Source organism: Mus musculus, chromosome 5, assembly GCF_000001635.26.
Source record: "Mus musculus strain C57BL/6J chromosome 5, GRCm38.p6 C57BL/6J".
NCBI lineage: Eukaryota > Metazoa > Chordata > Mammalia > Rodentia > Muridae > Mus > Mus musculus.
Window position 1 is genome coordinate 127,208,151 of NC_000071.6, and position 24,833 is coordinate 127,232,983.

The following is a 24,833-nucleotide window of genomic DNA, read 5'->3' on the forward strand; positions in this document are numbered from 1 at the left end:
GGGTCACACGGCCCCCAATGCAGGAGCTAGAGATATTACCCAAGGAGCTAAAGGGAACTGCAACCCTATAGGTGGAACAACAATATGAACTAACCAGTACCCCGGAGCTCTTGTCTCTAGCTGCATATGCATCAAAAGATGGCCTAGTCGGCCATCACTGCAAAGAGAGGCCCATTGGACTTGCCAACTTTAGATGCCCCAGTACAGGGGAACGCCAGGGCCAAAAAGGGGGAGTGGGTGGGTAGGGGATTGGGGGGGAGGGTATGGGGGACCTTTGGGATAGCATTGAAAATGTAAACAAGGAAAATACCTAATAAAAAAAAATTTAAAAAAAAAAAAAGAGTTGCCTTGGTCACGGTGTCTGTTCACAGCAGTAAAACCCTAACTAAAACACTGTGTTCCACAGGTAGCCAGGAGGGACAGTGTCACACTGGCCAAACTTGAGCACATATATGAACCCTTAAAACCCCACCTCCACAGTGACACACTTCTTCTAACAAGACTACACCTCCTAATAGTGCCACTTTCCATGGGCCAAGCATATTCAAACCACCACACATAGTAAACTTGTGGCCAACCTGGGCTAAATGAATCTCAGAGAGGGGGGAAGGGGGGAAGGAGGGAAGGGAGGAAGGAGGGAACGGAAAACAAATCGATGAGTGGATAGATGGATAGATAGATGATGTATAAATGGATAGACAGATAAACAGATAGGCTGAGCCCTAGAGAGGGCAACCTAAGCTAAATATACAGGACCTGAAAACAGAAATCACAGCCTACAGCACTTGTCTGGTGGTTCGGGAGGCCACCTGGAACAGAGTGTGTGGGTCACAGACTTTCTGGGGGCTAGGAAGGGCTAGGGCTAGGTCAAGCTCAACAAAGGAAATGCACATTAGGGAAATTGAGGCTTTGAGCTGCTTTTTTTCCCCACCTCTAGGGCTCCCAGCTGAGCCCTTTGATATCTCTCAGAATTGGCCAGACCCAGGGACCCCTCTCTCCTGTCCCCAGACAGGGGCTTGAAGATGTCAAATCACCATAATACAGAGAATAATGTTTTTTAAAAAATATTTCAAAGACAGGAGTGTTTTAAAACACAAAAACAAAAAAGAAAACCAAGAAAGGGGATTGGGAGATGGGTCAGTGAAGTGCTTGCCACACAGGCAAGGACCTGAATTCAGATTCCCAGCAACCGTGGAAAAAGCAGATGTGCTGGTGTGTCTATCACTCCAGTGCAGAGTGCAGACACAGGAGGCTCCCCAACTGTCCAGTCTAGCTGAATCAGCAAGCTCCAGTTAGTGAGACCCTGTCTCTAAAGAAAGAAATATAAATCAATCAATCAAGCAAGCAAGCAAGCAAGCAAGCTGGAGACAGGAGAGGTGGGTCAGTAGTTAGAGCACTGGCTGCTCTTGCAGAAGTCCAGGATTTGATTCCTAACACCCACAATTGGGCTCATAATCGTCTATAACTCCAATTCCAGGGTATCTGACGCCCTCTTCTTGCCTCTATGGATAGTACATGCATATGGTGCACAGACTACACAGGCAAAAACACTCAAACACATAAAATAAACAAATGTTGAAAGATAAAATAAAATCCAACAGAAAAATGAGAACAAGGAGAGCCAAGGGTAAGAATGTTAGCAGCGTTCCAGAAAGAGTAGAGAAATTGTCAGAGGGAGCGAGAACACCCGCTACCTTGGGCTGTATCTTTTTTTGTTTGTTTGGTTGGTTGGATGATCGGTTTTGGGGTTTTTGTTTGTTTTTTGATTTTTCGAGACAGGGTTTCTCTGTGTAGCCCTGGCTGGCCTGGAACTTACTCTGTAGACCAGCCTGGCCTGGAACTCAGAAATCCGCCTGCCTCTGCCTCCCTAGTGTTGGGATTAAAGGCGTGCAACACCACTGCCTTGGGCTGTACCTTAAAGGGTTGTCACTGGCTATACATGCAGTGAACCCATCCCCACTCTTTTCACCCACATACACTAAACACTGTCCTCACCCTAAACTCAAGGTAGCATGTTGAAGAGATAACAATGACGGTCTACAAGGTGGGAGTAGGGGTGGGTTCTGGAGAGATGGCTCAGAGGGCAAAAGCATTGACTGCTCTTCCAGAGGACCTGAATTCAATTCCGGGCAACCACATGGTGGCTCACAACCATCTGTAGTGGTATCTGGTGCCCTCTTCTGGCACGCAGGCAAACATGCAAGCAGAAGAACACGGTACATAATAAATAAATCAAACAAACAAACAAAGCCAGACAGTCTGAGGCCCCCACAGAAGAAAGAATCGGTGGGAAATGATATATCAAGGAAATCTGAACGGGGACAGGGAGGGAGAGGGTGGGTAGAGCAATAGAAGACCTCTCCTTTCTCTTCAGCCCCACCCCTGCACACACCTTCACATCCCTGCACATGCCTGGTATTCTGTGCTGTCTCAAAACACTAAAAACAAAAGGATGTGTGTTTGGAGGGCGGAGCTGTTTGCCATCTACCCGTGGGAAAATCCATTACCTTGCCCTTTTCCTATTTCCAGTCATCCAAGGGTTGCCTGTAGTCCCTGGCTTGTGGCTACTGTCTCTCCTGAAACACCCTTCCTGTGTCTTCATGTCTCTGTGTCTCCAGTACTCATTATTCCTTCGGCCATACATAAAGATGAGGGGGCACATTCTTTCCCTCCACTTTAAGCCAGGTTGTAGGCTGTTGGTTAATTCCCTCCACTTTAAGCCAGACTGTAGGCTGTTGGTTAATCTTATCAATAAGAAGAAATGGAAAGAAAAATAAAGAAATGACAAGATGCTTCAGGCATCTTGAAAGAGATCGTCGCACCTGGGCAACATCTGGAGGGAGATGGCCATGAGCACGATGTTGAGCTGAGTGGTGTATGCAGTAGATGCATACAATAGCTGGGATGTGAGGCTGGGGAAGTCCTGTGCAGTCAGGAGTTACATACCTGGACCACTCAGGCAATCCTCTCATCCTGTCTCTTCTCCTAGCATAACCACTGAGGCTGTCCTGCCCTCTCCGCAGATCTATCCTGCTGTGGATACTTCATTACACAAGTGTTCTTTGTTTGGGGTACCCCAAAGTTCCAAACTCCCCAATCCTTCTCTCTTAAAGTTAAAAGTTTCTATAGCTTCGCCAAAACACCATGTCTAAAAAATAACTCGGAGAGGAAAGGATTTACTTAGCTCACACTTCATCATTGAAGGAAGTCAAGCAGGGCAGGAACCTGGAGGCAGCAGCTGATGCAGAGGCCATGGAAAGATGCTGCTTACTGGCTTGCTCCCCATGGCTTGTTCAGCCTGCTTTCTTATAGAATTCAGGAACACCAGCCCAGAGATGGCGCCAACCACCATGGCACCATGGGGTGGGCACTCCCGCATCAGTCACTTATTAAGAAAGAATCCTTACAGCCTGATCTTACGGAGGCATTTTTCTCAATTAAGGTACCCTCCTTTCAGATGACTCTAGTCTGTGTATCAAGTTGACAGAAGACCGGCAAGCGCCGCTCCCTTAGCCCTTTCTTCCTTAGGGTGTGTTTGCCAGGTCCTCCCCAGCAACTCATGGCTTGTATGCCAATTGCCCGAGTCCCAAACTCCTCAATGTTGATTTTCTTTTCTCAAGCTCCACCCGGAAAGATAAAGGGCAGAGAGTGGTCTTCAAGGTGAGCCAGGAGCGAACACTGTGGTGGCCGGAAAGGGAATCCATCTTCCTGTAACGGACAGCATGAGGAGACGAATGGAGCAGAGTCATCTCTGCGGTTAGCCCTGCGCTGGGCAGACGCAGCTCCTGCAAACTAATGAGTGCCTGTCAATAACTGTCACAAAGCTTTAAAGACTCAGTCTGAGGGCACATGTCAAGAGGGGCTACTTAGCATTCCGAGAGAGGCATCTGCTCCCTACATTTCGGGGAAATCTTTTCTTACAAATTCTTAATGATTGCGGACATCTCAGGAACAGGCTCAGGGGAGCAAAGTGGGTGGGGGTAGATGAAAACTGAGGCCCTTTGATCAGCATCTGTTCCTGGACGCTAAGATCAGAGCCGGGAGAGGACCTTGTACCCTAAAATAGAGGACTGCTCAACTCTCCTGCCATAATACACACATACCTGACAATGTCTGTGTTTTATGTCATTTCATGTTTCTGGGTTGTTTTGTTTTGTTTTGTTGCAAGATATATAGGATAAATATATTTTTTAAAAAAATAGTTCCTAACCAAGGGAAGGAATTTGTCCTTTGAACTATCACCTACTAAATAATTATAGGAAGTTTATGCTAAGTGCAAACCACTCCTAATAGTTTAGAAATGCTTGCAAGTTCCTAGTTTCCTCCCAAAGGTCTGTACTCTCCCTGCCTTCCATCCCTTCCTGTAATTCTGAAAGCCCCTTAGTGGCAGTGATCCAGTGAGGATCATGTGGCCCTCAGGAGCAGGCAGGAGCTAAAGTGCGACTCTGCTTCCCAGGATTCGGGGTGGGGGGGTGGGGGGGGTGGAGGGGGGGGGGGCATGTGGAACTCAGGTCCTCCAGCATGCCTCTCATTGGCTGAGCCATCTCCCTAGTACTTGCTTCATTTCTTTCAAAGATAGACTTCTCTGACCTGTGCTGCTCTGACAGGATAGTGCTGAGGATGGGAGAGGTCGCTTCCCTTTGGGGCTCTGTCCAGGAGAACATTCATTCATACCCATACTCCATATATGTGTGGGATTTATCAGAACGGCTTACAGGCTGTGGTCCAGCTAGCCTAACAATTTCTGTCTACCAGCAAAAGGTCCAAGAATCCTATAGTTATTCAGTCCATGAGACTGGATGTCTCAGCTGATCTTTGGTATATGCTAGAATCCCAAAGAAGTAGGCTCCAATGTCAGTGAAGGAATGGGCTTGCCAGAGAGAGCGACCCTTCTTCCATGTTCTTTATAAAGGCTGCCAACAGAAAGTATGGCTCAGATTAAAGACAGGCCTTCCCACCTCCAGAGTCGGATTAGAAGTGGGTCTTCCCACTTGAAATGATTTAATCTAGGAAAAAAAAAGTTCCTCACAGGTGTGCACCCAGATGTTCGGATTTTAGTTAATTCCAGATGTAGCCAAGTTGACAACCAAGAACAGTCATCATAACTGATAACTGGCTAACAAGAGAGTCATCTTTGGCATGTAGTCAACAGCTCAGATTTAAATTTCTTGCAGCCGTAGCTACTGTGGTACAAAGACCAACAGGGGAGTTTGCCAGCCTCAGCTGGGAATGCAGGTTCAAATGAGAATTCTTTTTTAAAGGCTACCCTACTTAGAGTCAAGAAATGATACGTTTGGGTAGCATGCATGTGTGTGATTGAGACAGGTTACTTTTCTCTATATGTTTGTATCGGTTTTTATTGAAATATTGATTGGACTATGTGCAGAGTGGCTACCTGGGTGGGAATTCAAGCAAATATATGGGAATCCTTGCGGTTTGGGGGTTGTTTTGTTTTGTTTTGTTTGTTTTTGTTTTTGTTTTTGATTCACTTACCCTGTGAGAAGCATAAAAGAACTCATTTCAACTTCATTTATTTCATATCTCGGCCTTGTATTTGGACACCAATATTCTCTGTATTAGGGAAGTTTGCTTCAACAATAAAATACAAAAGGTATGAGCAGCCTTTTCCTGTACCTTGCATATTTCTCTGTCGTGCACCAGCACTTGGCTGTTACCATATTTCTTTCGGCTGTATAATTTTAGAACATATTTGTAGGTTAGAATGGCTGTTACTGCATATAAGGAACTAATTCCGGCTGCGCTCCAATAAAGGACTCTTGATTTACAGGACTAAAACCCCACAACTTTTCTTCGAAATCTCATTTTCAAATCACTTCCAGTGGGTGCCTAACAGACAGCCGGTGGTCCAATCCCGAATTCTGTAGTAAAGTGAATTCATTTTATTTTCCAGGGCATCTTAGGAGCTAGCAAGCAAGTATTTCAGGCTTGATTGGCAAGAGGCGCTGTGAGGAAGAAATCTGAGAAGCATTTACTGAGTGAAGCCCTTTTCATGAAATATATTTAATCCTCAAACAACCCTCAGGGGGCCTGCAGGAGCTACTGACTCAGCCCAGGGCCCTGCATAGCTAAAGGTTAGTCCTCTAAGCTGCCACCTGAGGACTGTCACAAGGAGACTCACCTTACAGGAGAAAAGAGTCAGTCCATTCCGTGAGTGACCACAGCCAGGAAAACATTCTGGCTACTCCAAATTCCATGTTCTAAGGTGGAAGCAGTTTCCATAGCAACAGAACAAAGAAAAAGCATAAAGCAAGACTTTTCAGATACGTTGGTGGAAACATAGGCAGGCAGGATAAAGCCAAGAGTGGACAGGTCAGTTCTAGGTCTCCATGCTGTCTGATGGCATCACTAGCTTTTCAGCTGGTGGAAACTAGGATTCTTGATAAGCTGGCACATTCTGAAAGGGTTTATCTCTTAGTAAATGGATATTATGTCAGAGATAGACCTGTGTGAGGACTAAAAATAGCCCACAATAAATGATAATTATCCTCTGGACCTGCATCATTCCAACCTCTCCACGGAACTGAGTTCTAATCAGTTCATCAGAAGGCTGGGTGGAAGTTACAGCTTCCTTTGGAAATGTCTGGTCATAGGACATGGCCGAGAACATGCCCTGCACCAACAGACACTTGCCCTAGATGGTAGACTGGTTCCCACAGCTGGGCTACATTGGGGTTGGGGGGTGGGTGGGTATGCTCAGTCTGCTTTTGCTCTGGAATGTTGGCGCACAACAAGTGGACAATGTCATTCTGAAGATGCCATTCAACCCACTTGAAGGTACTTTTTTATTTTATGCACGTGCGTGTGTGTGTGTGTGTGTGTGTGTGTGTGTGTGTGTGTGCGCGCGCGAGTGCACCAGTGTGCTATGTGTATGCAGTACTGGTAGAGGCCAGAAGTATCAAAGTTCTTGAAACTGTCATCTCCGTTCACTCCCAAGTATCCTATCCACAATAGTGGGGTCTGAGGGTTTACACTGCAAGCTTGATTAGCAGGCACACAGGGCTTTTGGATCGAAAGCTTTTCTCATCAGAGCAGCCAGTTTGTCCTTTCAAAACACTGGAGTGTCTCAGGTGAAGCTCACATCTCCCTCTGCTGCAACATTTTATAAAACACTTGAAGTGGGAGCTTATAATTCCATAGAAGGATCTGGGACTCGGGCTTTAAAACCTGGCCCTTCTAGCCATACCTGGGAATAACAACAGGCTCTTTATGAAGTGATAAAATTATTTATCTGTAAACTGGAATCATGGCCCACAGACACAACTGCCTTGGGATCCCAGTAACACTAGAGTCCAGATCCACAAACTCAGTTCATAGCTTTTCCATCCATGAGATGTCCTTTAAGATACATATGAAGGCTACTCTGAAGCCACGGGAGAAAGAGTTGAGCCAAAACTGGAGGAGGATGACGGGAGCCTTATCCAGGAATTGATGAAGACACCATTACAGCTTTCCTTGAAGCTGAAAGAAAAGGGGTCCTGGGGAAGACTTGCATTTACATCTGACTTCATTCAAAAGAAAGCCCATTTTAGGGGCTGGGGAGATGGCCCAGTAGTTACAAGCACTGGCTGCTTGTGCAGAGGACCTGAGTTCAATTCCCAGCACCCACACAGTGACTCACAACCTCCTGAAACTCCAGTTCCAGGAATCTGATGCCCTCTTCTGGCCTCTGCGTGCACTGCACCCACACTCACATAAGAACTAGAATGTACACATAGTTAAAAAATAATAAGAATAAATCTCTTCTTCAAAAAGTGTACCTTACACTACTGATAAACCAACTGGACTACATTTGGATGGCAGACTGCCAGCCCTTCCCCATTTACATATAGTAATTTGTCACACACACACACACACACACACACACACACACACACAAAATATTTTCTTTCCTCTAATTGTTCAACCAAGTCTGAACTGTGGCTCTAAATAGCTCCTGCTTGTCCAACCCACCCTGAAGAACTCCACCCAACCCAAGCATCACAAGAAAGCTTTGGGCTACATATTCAGGTCTCATGACCTAAAAACAGCCAGAAGGGTATGCATTGAAAGATGTGACATCTAAAGAAAGAGGAGACTCCTTTTTTTAAATAAATGACTGGCTGACACAGAATGCATCAATTCCTGAAGCACAGCCCTGAGGACTTTCAGAAAGACGTGGAGCTAAAGTGTGATCTTCATCTTGCTGTAAATGACTCAACCCCAAGGCAGAAATAGAAAAGACCCCCCAGGATAATCCATCCTTGGACACTGGGTGCTGGGTGCTTTCTAGGTGTTGGCCCCAATGTAAAGAAGGATTACTGGATGCCTTGAAAGCGTCCCAGTTGGTGGCAGACTTTTTGAATGCAAGATCAGAATGAGGAGCATGGCGGGAGCGTCTGATCCAAGCCTGACACTTACAAGAGACATGTTACTTACACTTTCAAACAAGCAGGCTGCCCAGCAACCCTCCTGCTGATTTCATTATTAAAGTATCTGTCTCATTGATCATGGTTGAAGGACCACAGGCCCCTGGGGATTCACAGAGGCAATTTTCAGTGATTCTGTTCAAACTCCCTCTTCCTTTAAGACCTCCAGAAAGAAAAAAGAAGGAAAAAAAAAAGAAAGAAAGAATAGAAAGAAATGAAACTTCATATGCAGGCATCTGCCACTCAAACCCCTTAGCTACCGTCTGTTTTCCCGGAAACCTCAAGAAAGCAGAGCAGTAATATGGAGTGATGGAAACCAGCAACACGGATGGACGAAGGTCAACGGAGGCACCGCCCTCAAAAAACATCAAAATGCAAAACTGCTAGCAGCCTTTGCTACTCGCGGTGATCTCCCAAAATGTCTGCTCGCAAATGCTATTAAGCCTTTCTGGAAGACATTATTGACAGCATTGCGAGGGGTCTTTTGTTGCTTGCCCGCACAAGTCCTAACTGGTCTAGAACAAATGAGGAATCTAACTGTGGACACTTTCCGCAAATGCCACGTGCCCACATGAATAGGCCAGGGAATAAATAGAAGTGCATGTTCCTAAACCCCACAACTGATAGAATTGGTTGGAATGAACTCCAGTAGACTGGACTCACACTTTCCAATATTCTGTCCAAAACACTGAGTGTTGTTGCTGTAACCCAAAATAAAATTTAACCTTCAGGGAAATGACCCCATCTGTCTCTCACTTGGAGAGAACACCAGGAGAGTACAATCCACAGTGAGATCACTTGCTATTTGGCCATGAGTGAGCATGTGACCCCATCCTTGCCAATGAGAGAAAAAGAGCTCCGAGGACCCTGGGGAAAGCATCCTTGTGTGCCGATGTGGCTGGGTTTTGACGTGGCTGGGTTTACAGGGTTGCCGGGAGAATCTGAGCCATTCCCTCCAGGGTGGGGAAACCCCTGCAGAGTGGCAAGTAGCAAAAGGATAGAAAATACATTGTGAGTTCCTGGGACATCCTGCACTGGGGGCATTGTCCTTGAGATACTCCCGTGTGGGACTCTGTACTTTTCTTTGTACTTAGTTTGATTGTGTGGATTTATTGTTATCTGAAGTCAGAAGGACCTTTAAGTCAATTCTATGTTACCCTTAATTGTGGACTCTTGGATGAGTGCTAGGGAGTCTTTTTGGTTTATTTTATTTTTATCTTATGTGTATATGTGTACAGATGGAGGGGTTTTGTTGTTGTTGTTGTTGTTGTTGGGTGTTTTTTTTTTCCCCATATGTCTGTGCATCATAATTATGCAGTACCCATGGAGGCCAAAAGAGGGCGCCAGATGCCCTTGCGCTGCAATTACAGGAGGTTGCGAGCCACCGTGCAGGTAATGACTTGAACCCAGGTCTTCTGCAGGAGCCGTCAATGCTCTTCAGTCTTCCATTTCTCTAACTCCTGCTCTTATTGCTGTGACCAAACACTGGAAAGAAGCAACTTAAGGGAGAAAGGTCGCTTATTCTGCTTTGTGGTTGGAGTGGTGAATTCCCACTGGGTAGATCAGGAAGCAGAGACAGGACTGAGAGACAGGGCTGGAATCTTCGAGTCCCACCTTACTTCCATGACCTGCTCCCTCCAGCAAGACCCTGTTTCCCAAAAGCTCCAGAATCTCCCAAAACAACGCCACCCCAGCTGAGGGCTGAGAGCTCAACTCTGAGCTGCTGAGGTGCATTTCAAAACCAAACCTACTGCATTTCCGGCACATGGAATTCAGACCTCTGACCATGCGTTTTTAAGATGCTAAAACTGATGTGATTTGAGATAGCGCATGAGGAAACTAATCCATCATGTCCAGTGCTTATCACCTACTGGAGTCTTAAGACCCTGACACAATTGAGGTTTCAATCTGTAAAATGGGAATAAACACAACCACCCACAGGTTCACTGTGATTTCTCACCAAAAGTCCCTGGTATCTAGTAAATGCTCAATAAATTTCATCTTTGGGTTTCTCTCATTTCCCCTCAAATACACTAAGTACCATGCTCTGTGTGCAGCAAACATCCCAGCCCTGAGACTGAAAGTGTCATGTGGCTCACATGTCCTCAAGACACAGCCACAGACTGGCAACCTTCCCAGTCTACAGGGAGCATCATTGAAATCCTAACCAATGTGAAGTCAGTGGGACAGAGGATATCCCATTTGAATGATGGAGCTTCATTGTGAAATGATGGGGGCTGCAGCGGGTAACTGTGCTGCCAAAGCTGCCTAGACTCACAGAGGGGAGCCACTGTGATCTAAGGGGAGGGGATCTGGGTTTGAACTCTGAAGCAGATCGTGAAATAGAATGTGGGTGTTCTAAATAAGGAGAAAGTCATATGGAGGACTCACAGAAGTACTGGAAAGTCATCTTTGAGGCCACCTGACTGTGATGGTTTGTATATGCTTCCTTGGCCCAAGGAATGGCACTATTAGGAGGTGAGGCCTTGTTGGAGTAGGTGTGTCACTGTGGATGTGAGCTTTAAGACCCTCATCGGGATGGAGAGATGGCTCAGCCGTTAAAGGCTAGGCTCACAACCAAAAATATAAGACCCTCATCCTAGCTGCCTGGAAGCCAGTCTTCTCCTGTCTGCCTTCAGATGAAGATGTAGAACTCTAAGCTCTTCCTGCACCATGCCTGCCTGGATGCTGCCATGCTCCCACCTTGATGATAATGGACTGAACCTCTGAACCTGTAAACCAGCCCCAATTAAATGTTGTCCTTATAAGAGTTGTCTTGGTTATGGTGTCTGCTCACAGCAGTAAAACCCCTAACTGAGACAGGAGTTGGTACCAGGGACTGGAGTATTGTTGTGATAGGCCTGTCTATGTTTTTGTTGGATGAATGTGGATTTCTGGGACCTAGGATTTGGAAAGCAGTGAGATGCTTTAAGTGGGGCTTAATGGGCTTTTCTAGTAGGACTATGGAAAATATTAGTGCTGAGGGTGATTTGAACTATGGGGGCTCAAGAGTTCTCAAAGGAGAAGAATGTTTGTATGTGACCTAGAGACTCTTCTTGTGATAGTTTGGTGAAGAATGTGGCTGCTTTTTGCCCGTGTTTGAAGAGTCTGTCTGAGACTAAGGTGAAGAGACTCAGATTCATTGTATTGAGAAAGGAAGTCTGAGAAATGCCCACCATAGACTTTGTTCTCCTGTTAAGTCTCATGAAGAGTGTTTTGAACAAGCATAGCAAGCTTAGAAAGGAAAAATATAAAATATATGATTCGATTATTAAAGGAGCACCAGGAATGGAAATGGAGCTGGATCCTGTGTTCAAGGATATTAAATTGAATTGAGGGAGTGGTAATCTTGGGGCAAGATCTCACCAAGCTAAATTTAGGTAATGGCATGGTGGTCCACGCCTTTAACGCCAGCATTCAGGAGACAGAGCTATACAAATCTCTGAGTTCAAGGTCAATCTACAGAACAAGTTCCAGGACAGCCAAACTTGGGCAGTGAAGGAGTTGGAAAACAGAAAGCTGTTGATAATGTAATCGAACAAGGGGGCCATGTTCCAGCAAGCTCCAGCAAGCAGCAGTACTTGGCAGCTTTGGCCACGTGGCTCTGGCTCTATAGTCAAAAATAGAAGGGACTACTGGGACAATTGATGCTGGTTAGCTGGAGCTAAGAAATTAGTGGTGATTAAGATAAGATCATCATCACTGAGGTGAAATCTTCTGGGAAATATTGTCTGAAAGCACAAAGAAGCTGTGTTCCAGAGATGGCCAAGGTTGTACTTCATGCTGCAGCTGGACTTGGTAATGTGTAAGGATCACCCAGGTGGCACTGGTTTTGAAGGCATGAAGGGGTCATGAACAGCAGCTGAAGCTTGGCACTGTGAGAGGCCATGGAAGGCCATTGGTGAAGGTGCAACCTCATTTGTAGGTGATGGCCCAGGACTGAAGGGGTCATGCAAAGAATTTGAGGCTTGACATCATGAAGAGAGCCTATGAGAAGTTATTGGTGAAGCCTAGTTATAGCAGAAGACCCCAAATATTGGAGATGCTAGTACCATGAGATGATCACAAAGAACAGCAGCAGCAGCGGAGTGGAATCAACCAGAGCCTAGAGTGCTACAGAGGGCAGAGCTGGAGATGGGTCCCAAGCCCTTTGGAGGAGCCCAGAAGATCATGTGTGGATCTCAGACAGAAGCTGTGAAGCTGAAGTTGACTTGGAGACCCCAATATGTTCAAGATGTCAGAGCCATTAGATATCTGCTAAAGAAAACTACTAACAGGGAATGCAACCAGTCCAGGAGAAAGAAATTTGTTGGAGTCAACAAAGATGAAAAAGGATTTGGAGGTCTGAAGACCACTTTGACATCAGACATGGAGAAATAGAGTTTGGAGTTTGCCCAGCTGGTTTCCTGACTTGTTTTGAGGATTACAGTTAAATGATTGGATAAATCTCAGAAGAGCCTTTGAACTTTGGACTTTTAACATTGTTGAGACTGCTATAGACTATGATAGCTTTGGAAGTTGGACTAAATGTACTTATTATTATTATTATTATTATTATTATTATTATTATTATTATGCTATGGCTAGGCATGGCTCCCATAGACTCATGTGTTTGAACAAGCCTATGGGGGCCAGGGAGTGGAATGTGATGGTTTGTATATGCTTGACCCAGGGAGTGGCAATGTTGGAGATGTGGCCTTGTTGGAGTAGGTGTGTCACTGTGGGCATGGGCTTTAAGACCCTCATCCTAGCTTTCTGGGAGCCAGTCTTCTCCTGTTTGCCTTTGGATGAAGATGTAGAATTCTCAGCTCCTCCTGTACCATACCTGTCTGGACACTGCCATGCTCCCACCTTGATGATAATGAACTGAAACTCTGAACCTATAAGCCGGCCCCAATTAAATGTTGTCTTTGTAAGAGTTGCCTTAGTCATAGTGTCTGTTCACAGCAGTAAAACTCTAAGACACCGACTTTGTTTTTTAACGTTGTTGGCTCAGTGGACAGTGTGCGTACCCAGGAAGAAGCCAAGTCTTGGCCTAGCGACTGATTGTACATGATCTGCATGTCAGATAGGGCTTGGCAGAACTGCGAACTCTTTGTGTAGTGACCATCTTTGCATCACTATGATCATAACACCTGGAAGATATGAGTTAAGGAAGCAGGGTGGGGGGATATTTTGATTTCTGGCATCGAAAGGTTTCCATCTATCATAATGAGGAAGCCATGGCAAGCAGATGAAACCATAAAACCATGGTTTATCTGAACTCATATCATGAGTACCAGGAAGCAGAGAGAATGGCAAGAATTGACCAGGGAAAAATACATTTCCAAGAACCTGACCCTCGCAGCCTAATTTCTCCTAGCTAGGCTTCTCTTTCCAAAGTTTCCAGAAACATCCAAAATAGCACTGCCCCCTGGGAACCAAGATGTCAATCCTGAACTTGTCGGGACATTTCAGACTCAAACCAAACCCAAGGCGAGTTGCTTGCTTTGTCTTCTTCACGTTGCTGTGATCTCAAAAGCAAAAACAAAAACCCTGACCAAAGGCGTCTTAGAGGAAGAAAGGTTTGTTTTAGTTTACAGCTTTGAGCTACAGACCATGTCTGAGGGAAATCAAGGCAGAAATTCAAGGCAGGGCACCTGAAGGCAGGCTCACTTGCTATTCCATACAGTGTCACCTTCAACTGAGGATTTCAGAACCAGAGAAGGGTGACAGGCACCAGGGGCAGCCCAGGAACCCCTGTCTAAGGAATGGCACCACCCATAGTGGACTCAGTCTTCCTACATCAATTAACAACCAAGACAATCCCCATGTAGATATGTCCACTGACTAGTTTGATGAAGGCAAGTCCTCCTTTGAGGCTCCTCTCAGATGGCTCTAGGCGGCATCACAGTTAAAACTAATCAGGACACCTTGCTTAACCACAGGATGAAAATGTGACAATTGCATATTCATCCAAAATAGAAGTCCTGCTTGGAGTCAAGCACTGGAGAGAGAAAAACAATATTCCTCCCCATCGCCACCCCGTGACTTCCCTCTTGATTGGCATGTGGTTTGGGGTAAGAGTGCCAGAATATACAAATGGATTCAAATGCATCTGCTTCCCCTTGATAGACAGGTCTCCCTTCCATATCACACCTGGCCACCATCACCACACTGTTGGCAGAACCCAAGTCCTTGTGCTGGGTAATCATGAAGAAAATGCTTTCTGATTCCTTTAATTGACTTTTCACTTGGCCTCGGATGTCAGGGTTGGTTTCTCATAACACCTTCCTCCCCATGTCTAGGGGACGTCCATTAGTTATGCACCAGCTATTGGAAACTTTGGAGATGCTGGCATTGAAGAGTCACGATGCTCAGCATTGCCTGCTGATGAGGGAGTATTGATTTTTGCTCCAAGAATAGATGGGGAAAAAAATTAAATGCTGAGTTAGGGTGAGTGCCCCAGAATATCCATCCTCCCCTTCAGCAAGCAAGGCATGTGGGAGACCTTGCAATGGACACTTGAGGGACATTTGCACCTTCCCCTTGGCTCATCTGCCTTCTCTGCTCCTGCCCAGCCCTTCACAGGCTGCCGGAGGCTCTACAGTCTAGAAAATCTTATACCTGATTTACAGGCACACACTTGAGAAGAGGCAGCCTCCTGCCTCCAGCAGCTGGACAAGCAGCAGGACAAGTGCTGTCTCACAGTAGGGGACGACACAGGGCAGGAATGAAGCTGATGGTGATTTTCTAATAGATTCTGAATGCTAAGTGATTTTCCCAGGGGGCTTTGGGAGTCAGGGTGGGGACATAATTGGGTTTGACTTTGCATATTTGTATTTCTGGGATTGGAGAAGTTTAGGCCATGCATGAGGACAAGGCCAGAGACTCTTGAGAAGTGGGTATGGAAAGAAGGCAGGAGGGAGGGAAGGGGGAGGAAGAGAGAGGGAATGCCACAGGACCTAAGATGCTGAGAGCATAATGTTTGACCCTACATCTGTAAATGCTCTGTGGTTGTATAAAAACCAACCCTGATTGCCCTGGTCAATTTCATCCCAAACTATGATGGCCCAGGGTGTTCCCCATCCTATCTCTTGGGGAACAGTGGGACCACCGAGACCTGAGACCAGAATTCATATCTGTTTCTGGGATTTCCTTGTCCAGCTCTCATCTCCCAGCTAAGGACTACTCCCTCCACACAGGTCCTTCTCAGAGCACCATGTGGTTTCTCTGAGCTCTAAACATGCAGCTTTGGGAATCACTCAGCATCATTATACAGAAAACATACTGCTGTCCCACAGAGACGCCATGAAACGCAACTGTTGTAGCCCAGAGCCACCATCCACAAGGATGGGCACAGCTCCATCTGATCATTCAATCCAGGAGCCCCTGCCAGTGCAGGATGGCCTGTTTACTCTCCCCCTCTACACATCCCTCCATTCTCATTGGAAGTGACTCTTGTCCTTGCACATTTTCCTGGAGTATCAAGCATGATGGACGTTATCCTCTCTCCTCGTCTCACTCATAAAGTAGGGTCGGACCTGGGCATCAACCTTGTAGACTGCACATGGGCATCTCTGCCTCAGAACTGAGATAGGATTCATGTATAAACTCAGAAAGCAACTTCCTGACAATTAGGGTCACTGGAAGATTTCAGATTCAACCTTGGGAAGTAGATGTGTCTGGTCCTTGTTGGGTTTTGCTGGCACTGGGCTTCGCTGATAACGCTCTGGCATTGGTTCACCTTGCTTTTCTTCACTGATCTTTGCTTGTCATGACTTCATACAGAGAAATATACCAAAGAACTTCTGGAGGTGTTCTGGCTGCTGCTTGCTGCTTCAGCAGACTCATGCTGATAGGCGGAGCCTCACAGTTTCTTCTGGATCTAGCCACTGCTACTGATTCCAGTGGACCAGACTGCTGACAACAAAGATTGGAATCGCCCCCAAAGAACTACTTCTAACCAGATCCACATCCCCCTTGTCCTATTAGCCATCTTCCTCCTCTACCTTTGGTTGGCAGGCCTATAAGAGAGGCTGACACATTTAAGAACCCTTATTAAAGTAGGTTTTGAAAAATATAAACCTACAACCTTCCTTTATTATTTTTTTAGAAGGGTCTCACTAGGCAGTCCTGGCTGGTCTTGAATTCACTATGTAGACCCAGCTGGCCTCGAACTCATAGAGATCTACTTGCCTCTGCCTCCCAAGTGCTGGAATTAAAGGCATGCACCTCCACTCCCAGGCTCAGTTTCAACCTTCTCAATGAAGACACTTATGTTGCCCTAGTGAGGCAGGCATGACAAAACCGCACAGACAGAGGTTTGAACAGCAGAGAAAATTTTTCTATGATTCCAGACACCACAAGTTCGGGCTCCCATTATCAGCTAGGTCAGTTCTCCCCCAGGCTGCTGTTCCTCATCCCTTCAATCATGACTGGGGTCATGACTTTTGCTTCCTATAAACACAAAAGTCACTGGGGCCTCAGGTCACTGTAAATGCCCCTTTAACGAGCCCTTTCCAGATAGAGTCATAGTCCATGAAGGGGGTGATGAGAGGATCACAAATCCTCCGGGAAGTTATCTATGTCAATTTGTGGCGTTCTTTCACAGGGATGAGAAATTAACACAGAGCCCTGTGCCCACCCCCCACCATGGGCTGGCATTGATTTAAGCACACGGTTTGTGGCTGTTTGTTTAATAATAATAATAATAATAATAATAATAATAATAATAATAAACAGTCATAGGAGTTAACCATGAAGCACCCCGAACTTTCCACACAGAGAAATAACTGTAGATCTAGTTCTGTGGCATTGTGCCCTTTCTGTAGGGCTCCAGAGCCCATCCCAGGATGAGGAGGTGAGATGGCATCTCTCTGACTTACACCTGCCACCACCCCCCTTCAAATGCCTCTCCCTGCCTCCTCCCTGCACACAGTCATCCTGGGCTCTACAGATTCTAAATGGAATCTCCTCAACTGCAAACTCTCTCCCAAAGCTGCTTAAATATTCACTGCCCGCGTTCACTCCACTTGGAGGGAATCTTGAAGCCATGAAACTAGCATCGTTATAGGCGCCAAGAGGCAGAATTTCCAGTGCTAAATTTGGCTTCTTGAACTGAAGAGGATAAACACAAAGGGCCTCTTACGTCCCTTTCGGATAAGGAAGCCTTGACTACCACAGGGTACCTGGGGTTCCTGGAATGTTTGAGGAACACATCTGGAATGTATTCAGATGAGTTTTACAACACAGCTGGTGGAGGAGTGTGTGTGACTGAACCGTTTCTGTCCAGGGAGTGTCTCAGCATGCTAAGGAGGCAGTCCCCAGACAGACTATGCTTAACGCAGTCAAGACACACACACACAAGAAAGTATCCACTAAATGTTCACATTACTGGGGTTACTAACAGAAACTTAAGTGACTAAGGACAACTACATGGGGAAAAGCTCACCTCAGCCTGGAGGACAGCTCAGGAAAGTGCATCCCTGGCTCCATGCACAACTTGCAGGCAACCCACTACTGTTTGCATAACCCTGTGGAGAAGGGAGGCTCTCAGAGCTTACTTAGTGGAATTTTCAGTTCTGGGGAAATAGTTAAACAGCAGGAAGTTCAGAGGAAGCTCAGGTTCATACCTGGGAAAGGAGTAAGAGTGGTGTTATGTTTAGGACAGAGATGCATGCTGGGTAAGAGCTGGTTCCTTAGGAAGATAGAGCCTTCCAGGTGATGGAATTCTCAGCCCCTCTCAATGGTGAAGACAAGGCGGAGTCTCTTCGTGGGTTTAAGTTGCTTCCAGCCACAGTGGTCACACTTGGTCTTTCCAAACTCATTACCTCAGAATAGGCCAAAGAAACATTTGGAGAGCTGTAGTCTGGTCTCACACAGTCATAACTTGGGGTTCTGTGTCCCAACCTGAGCCCCAGTATAGACAAGGGCATATGTAAATTTCTACATGATTACCTAATATGGATTTCACTATGGCATTTTCATACATGCAGTAACATATCTTGATCATATTCTTCCCCCCTCCACTAGCCTCTTCTCCCTGAAACTCCCTTCCTTTTACCAACTACTCCCCTCCCACTTTCAGGTCTCTGTGTGTATATGTGTGTGTGTTTATGATGTGTACATATGTGTGTATATTTATGTATGTGTGTGTGAGTGTGTGAGTTTATGATGTGTATGATATGTGTATGTTTGTGTATTATAATATGATATGTTTGTGTGAGTGTATGTTGTGTATGTGTGTATGATATGTGTATGTTTACATATATATATGTGTATGTGTGTGTATATATATATAATGTTTGTGTGTATGTGTATATATGTATGTGTTTATGATGTCTGTATGTTTGTGTATGATGTGTTTGTGTGTATGTATGATATGTGTATATTTGTATATGCATGTGTATGATGTGTTTGTGTATGTGAAATGTGTATGTTTATGATGTGTATATGTGTGTATGATATCTGTATGTTTATATATATATATATGTGTGTGTGTGTGTGTGTGTGTGTCTGTATGTATGTGTGTGTATGTGTGTATATATGTATGATGTGTTTGTGTGTATGTGTATAGATGTATGTGTATGTGTGTTTATGATGTGTGTATGTTTGTGTATGATGTGTTTGTGTACATGTATGATATGTGTATATTTGTGTATGCATGTGTATGGTGTGTTTGTGTGTGTGTGTGAATGTGTGTCTATGATGTGTATATATGTGGGTGTGATATGTGTATGTTCATGTATATATGTGTACAATGTGTTTGTGTTTGCGTTTATGATGTGTATATGTGTGTGTGGTATGTGCATGTTTATGTGTGTCTATGATGTGTTTTGTATGAGTGTGTGTGCTTATAATGTGAATATGTGTGTATGCTGTGTATGTGTATGATGTGTTTGTGTGTTTATGTATGTATATGAGTATGTGTATGTGTTTATGATGTGTATATGTGTGTATGTATGATGTGTTTGTGTGTTTATGTATGTATGGTGACCTAATGAGTTTCATTGAAGCTGCTAACAGAAGAATGACTGAGGGACTTACAGGAGCATGGGGACCTTTCCAGAATCAGCATTACCTCTACCTACCCCACCCCCCAGCCCCAGTAACTAAGACTTGCCTATAAATCCTCTGGGCAGGCGGTGGGGAGGGGGGAGTGTCCTGTGAAGGTACGTGTTGGTGATTGCACATGGAGTAAATGCAAGAGTGCCAGGACATTCTGTGAGCCCATTCCTCCTCCTAACTGTGACAGGCCCAAGCTTGCTTCTTTCATTGATTTCTGTGAGTCGTGGACCTGCTGCATGCCACTTATTGACGGGGGGGTGGGGGGGAGGGGGGGTATGACTGGGACAGAGGTCTCTGTTGAGAGGTCTCTTCCATCCCACTTCCAGGAGAGACAGACTGCAAATAATAGGAGATGATTTCAATGAGTGGGAAATGCCTGCACGAGGGCAGGAAGGCATGGTTGCTAAGGGGTGGAGTGGTTGCTAAGGGGTGGAGTGACCAGTAGAAGGACCCCCTGGAGAGTGATAATGAGCTTCTTCGAGGTTCATTATCTGCCAACCCTTTGAGTCTGCCTTTTCAGCTGGGGGGTGGGGGGGAGATGAACTCCTAGGTTCCCGTGTGTGGGTGTGTCCGGTGTGAAGGCGGAGATAAGGGGGGCAGACCAGCTCAGACCTGTCCAAACCTTCCGTTTCTTTCTAAGTTCCCAGGAAAAGGGATCCTCTTTCCTCTCCATAAACAAAACACAAGAATTACACAGCCCTGAGCCAGAACCCCGACTCCTGTTCATTCTGGCCATCTGCTGTGAGCCCCTCTCCTGCTTACAGAGATGGGAGCAAACTCAGTGGCTGCTCAAATGGAGTGGCTCTGGTCCGTAGCTGGACGAACAACGGATCGTACTCTGTCCACCTCGGAGCTCCGCCCAGCCCTTCCTCTTTCTTTTCCCATCCTTGGGATTCCAAAGGCACTCCAGCAGCAGACAGCTGGGAGTTTCTGTCCACCATCTCAGCATATTCCATCTTCTTTACGCTTTTATTTCTGCTTTGGTAATTGACAGGAGTCAAAAAGATGGGGGGGGCGGTGCTATTGTGAGTGCAGACAGAAAAGGATATTCCTATAAACTTTACCTTGATCACTGAGGCCTCTCTTCCGGTGGCACAGGGCCTCAGCCAGGTGTAACCGACAAACGTGCTTACAGGGGTGGGGGCTTGGTCTCGTGATCTGGACCTGAGAGATGGAAAATGAGACTAACAGAAACCGAGGTGGCTCCCCCAAGGCGATGGACCAAGAAACAAGAAAGATACTGTCTATATTCACACCATGGACATCATTCAGGCCATTCTGCCACCATCGCCGCTGCTGTGTGGAGAAACGGCCATGGACTGACACCTTCCCTGGGGTCATTCACTCAGGAATCAAAGTCCCTCACAGCAGCCTAGAGGTGCAGACAATGCGCTGTCCATCAACAGATGGAAAAATACAATGCATTCAAGCCTTTGAGTGCAATGTCATCCAACCATTAAAAAGAAGAATACTAAAACATGGAAAAGAGTCTAGAAACAAGTCCAGGCATGGTGGATGTACTCAGCCCAGGGATGGCACTATTAGAGAGAGAGGGTGTGGCCCTGTTGGAGTAGGTGTGTCACTGTGGGTGTGGGCTTTAAGACCTTCATCCTAGCTGCCTGAACTCAGTCTTCTACCAGCAACCTTCCATGAAGATGTAGAACTCTCAGGGTCTCCTGCACCGTGCCTGCCTGGATGCTGCCATGCTCCTACCTTGATACTAATGGACTGAACCTCTGAAGTTGTAAGCCAGCCCCAATTAAATATTGTCCTTATAAGAATTGCCTTGGTCCCAGTGTCTGTTCACAGCAGTAAAACTCTAACTCAGACAATGGCACACACTTTTAATCCCAGTACTTGGGAGGCAGAGGTAGGCAGATCTCTGAGTTCAAGGCCAGCCTGGTCTACAGAGCAAGTTCCAGGATAGTCAAGTTACACAGAGAAACTGAGAGATGGAGGGAGGAGGGAGGGAGGGAGGGAGGGAGAGAGAGAGAGAGAGAGAGAGAGAGAGGGAGAGAGAGAGAGAGAGAGAGAGAGCCTAAAACATGTGAATTAAAGTTAGTCACACCAACAATGTGGTGTCTGATGTCTGATCCTTTGTGTGTGCTGGATCAGTGTATGTTCACACGCCTCTGCATGCATATGGAACATGAACCCTGGACATTGCACCTTTATTTTTTATAAGACAGGCTTCTCACTGGCCTGGAACTTACCAAGAAGACCAGGAGAGGTGGTCAGCAAGCCCCTGGGATCCGTCCAACTGACTCTGCCTCTCCAAGGCTGGGAATGCAGGCATGCATCCACATCCTGGCCTTTTGTCTTAATATGGCAGTGGGGATTGGACTCAGGTCTTCGGGCTTGGAAGGCAAACACTTCCCTGAGCCATTTCTCCAGCCCTAGTTTGATTGCCCCTCACACACTCCCCATACCTATCCTTCACACCCCTGCCCCATGGAAGAGCCTAAGAGGTAGCCTCAGGCTCTGGAGAGTAGAGAAGAAAGGACCACCTGGTTGGCTGGTGGCTGGCTGGCTGGGAGACTTTCTCTGAGGAGTGTTGAGTGTTCTGAGCCAGCATTGTGGTGATGGTTGCACACAATACTGACAATGAACTCATGGGCACTTTTAAAGAGTTTGCAAGTTACATCTCAATTTAAAAAACAAAAAAATCAGAGTCTCAGGGCCAGGACTTTTGGGCTAACATAGACCAAGTGCTTACCTGAGGCTAGGTAGGGGACAGGTCCTTCCCTTTGGTTCCCACCAAGGTGCATTCAGTGAGTGACAAAGTTTGCTTCACTACCATTGAAGGCCACAGGGAGGCTGGCCCATGAGGAAGAGCTGTGAAGGAGGAGTCTGGTGGGATCTCCCCACTTGTTCCCACAGACAATGGAACCACTGATTGTTTGTGGACAGAGGGTGGGCTCTAGAGGCTCAGGGAGAAGCCCGGTAATAGTTTCTATTAGATTTGATTTTCAAACAATCATCATGCAATATTAAAAATAAATAGATTTAAATCCACACTTCTCTTCTGCCTCAGTCACAGGGAAGTGCTGGGCTCTCCAAGGGCTTGTGTTCATGTCAGATAGACCACTTTTAAGTGTAACTTGGAACCAACCGCCTAGCAAGCATAATTATAGCTCGAAGCTTCTATTTATCAAAGAATATAATACAATCATGGGCCAGTATCTCGGTCTAAGGACAATACCTAGGATTAAGATCTGGAAGTCACTTTTTGGGGCCTTAGTCTGTCAACAAACAGCCTCCTCTGCCACATACTTCTATCACCACGGGGATCTTTGTCCCTTGTCCCAGGGAATGAAGCCAATTCACCACAGGCTAGACCATCTGAAATCACAATAACCCTTTCCTATGCCATGGTACTTCTGTTAGGTCACAGAAACCCCAGTGTGAATGATAACCCCAACATGGGCTGTATGCATTCTTAAACAGAGGAAGTGAAACCCCTGTCTCTTGGCCCATTCTCTTTTTCCCTTGGAGAAGAGGGAAGACACCATTCTCTTGGATTCTGGACTCAGCTGCTGGCTCCACCCACCCATAGCTGGCTCCACCCACCTATATTAGCTGGCTCCACCCACCTATTCTAGACTTAGTTTTCCTGCTGCTTCGCTCTGCACATCTGAATTCAAAAGGCCAACTCGCTCAGCAAATTGCAGCATCTTGCTCTCTGCGTTTGCCAGCAGGACGCTTAACGAGGTCAGACAGGTAATGCGATTTCCGTGCGCTCGTGAGCCGTCTGAGCAAAACGGTCCTTGATCAGATTTCTATTTCATGAAGTACCTCAGCATATTGACCCAATGGGAACTTCCCTTTTCATGGGAGCAAGGACTTTTCCACTCCGGTTTGGTTTGTGTAATGGAGTGGAGAGCTTTTGTCTTGAGACAGAGCCCAGCGCTGGGTACCTTGCATGCTTGCTTTGCCTCTCGTCTCTGTACGGTTGGAAAGGACTGAATCACAGTTCGGCTCTGTAACTCATAGGGAAAGGAAGCTGTGTGTATAATGTAACCCTAAAACCAAACCCCCGGGACGGAGCCTGTTCCCTCATTCAGAACGTTGTCTATTAAACGTTATTAGTGATTGTCCTAAAAGAGATAGGAGCTGGGCTCACACCCCTGATTACATAGTCATGTACACAAAGCCCACCTTTAATCAGGGGAAGATCGCAAAACGCTAGAGACCATAGCTAAGGGCACCTTAAAGGATGCTCTATTCACCCGGTTACAAGGCCACACCAACTGAGCAGATGGATGACCTGATGGGACCCAGAGAAGATAAGAAATTGGAGACTGAACTCGGAGCCCCACACAGCTGAGCAAGCTGGCTGGTGCCTGCAGTTCTGATGACTGATTTGTGGCACAGGCTGACCCTGTGGAGTTGGCAATCCCGGGCCACTTGGACAGACATCCAAGGCTCTGCTGGGTCATTTCTCTTTCATGGTGGTGTCTAGATGTGGTGTAACAGTGCAAATGAGTTGGAATTTGAGACCTGTCCGCTATATCAAACTTTCGCTCAAGAGTACCTCAGGAAAGGACAGACAGACACACAGACACACAGACACACAAACCCAGCATCCATATAGCTGCATAACAGACCAAGGCTCACTGTGCCAACTCAGCTGTGTGCTCTGAGGCAAGAGGCTGCCAGTCTCTGAACCTCAGTTTTATCATCTGCACAATGGGACAGGACAGTGCACCTGCAGGTGGGTAAAGTCTACTGTGTCCTTAAAGTGTGTAAACAGGCTCTCTCTTCTTCTCCCCTCATCTCTGTCTAGATTCCTGCCATGACAAGTAGTCTCAGGGAAGCCTGACACTCTAATCCCTGATCTACCTATAAACAGAACCCTGGGAGGTCAGATAACAGCAAGTGGGCAATGCAATTCCTTCCAAGCCCAAAGCTCTGAGTTCAATCCCCGGGGCCCACAGGGTGGAGAAAGAGGACACATTTTTGCAAGTTGTCCTCTAACCTCCCCGGTACACTGTGTGACACACACTCACCTACAATAAATAACAAAAGCATTAGTTTCTTCTTTCCTTTTTTAAGAAAAGAAACATGCATTAGTTTCTTCTTTCCTTTTTTAAGAAAAGAAACATTTTGGCTGAACCATAGGAAACTAGGCATAAAGGAACTACCTCACCACAATTCTCAGGGGCGGGGGTGGCGGGGTGGAAGGGGTGGTTATAACTTTGGATGTTTTGTTGTTTTCTAAGCTTTGTTGACTTTCTGTTTGGGGGAATTGTTTTTCTGTTTTGTTTTGTTTTTAATAATTTCCCCCTCTTCTGTTTTCTCCCCTTCTTTCTGTTTTCTGTAAATGTCCTACTGTCTTCTCAGGGTGAGCTCTATTTC

At 46.1% G+C, this 24,833-nt stretch overlaps 1 long non-coding RNA gene across 1 annotated transcript in view; it reads right to left on the reverse strand.

Annotated features, from left to right (window-relative positions):
• Positions 1-22,384, reverse strand: part of 4930548G05Rik — a 28,173-nt gene extending 5,789 nt beyond the window's left edge. Inside the window, exons 1-3 of the long non-coding RNA XR_868537.1 lie at positions 22,192-22,384; positions 20,540-20,639; positions 18,041-18,317 (exon numbers count right to left, since the gene is read on the reverse strand). This is a non-coding gene — a long non-coding RNA (RIKEN cDNA 4930548G05 gene). The remainder of the gene's footprint in view (positions 1-18,040; positions 18,318-20,539; positions 20,640-22,191) is intronic.
• Positions 22,385-24,833: the final 2,449 nt, after the last annotated feature.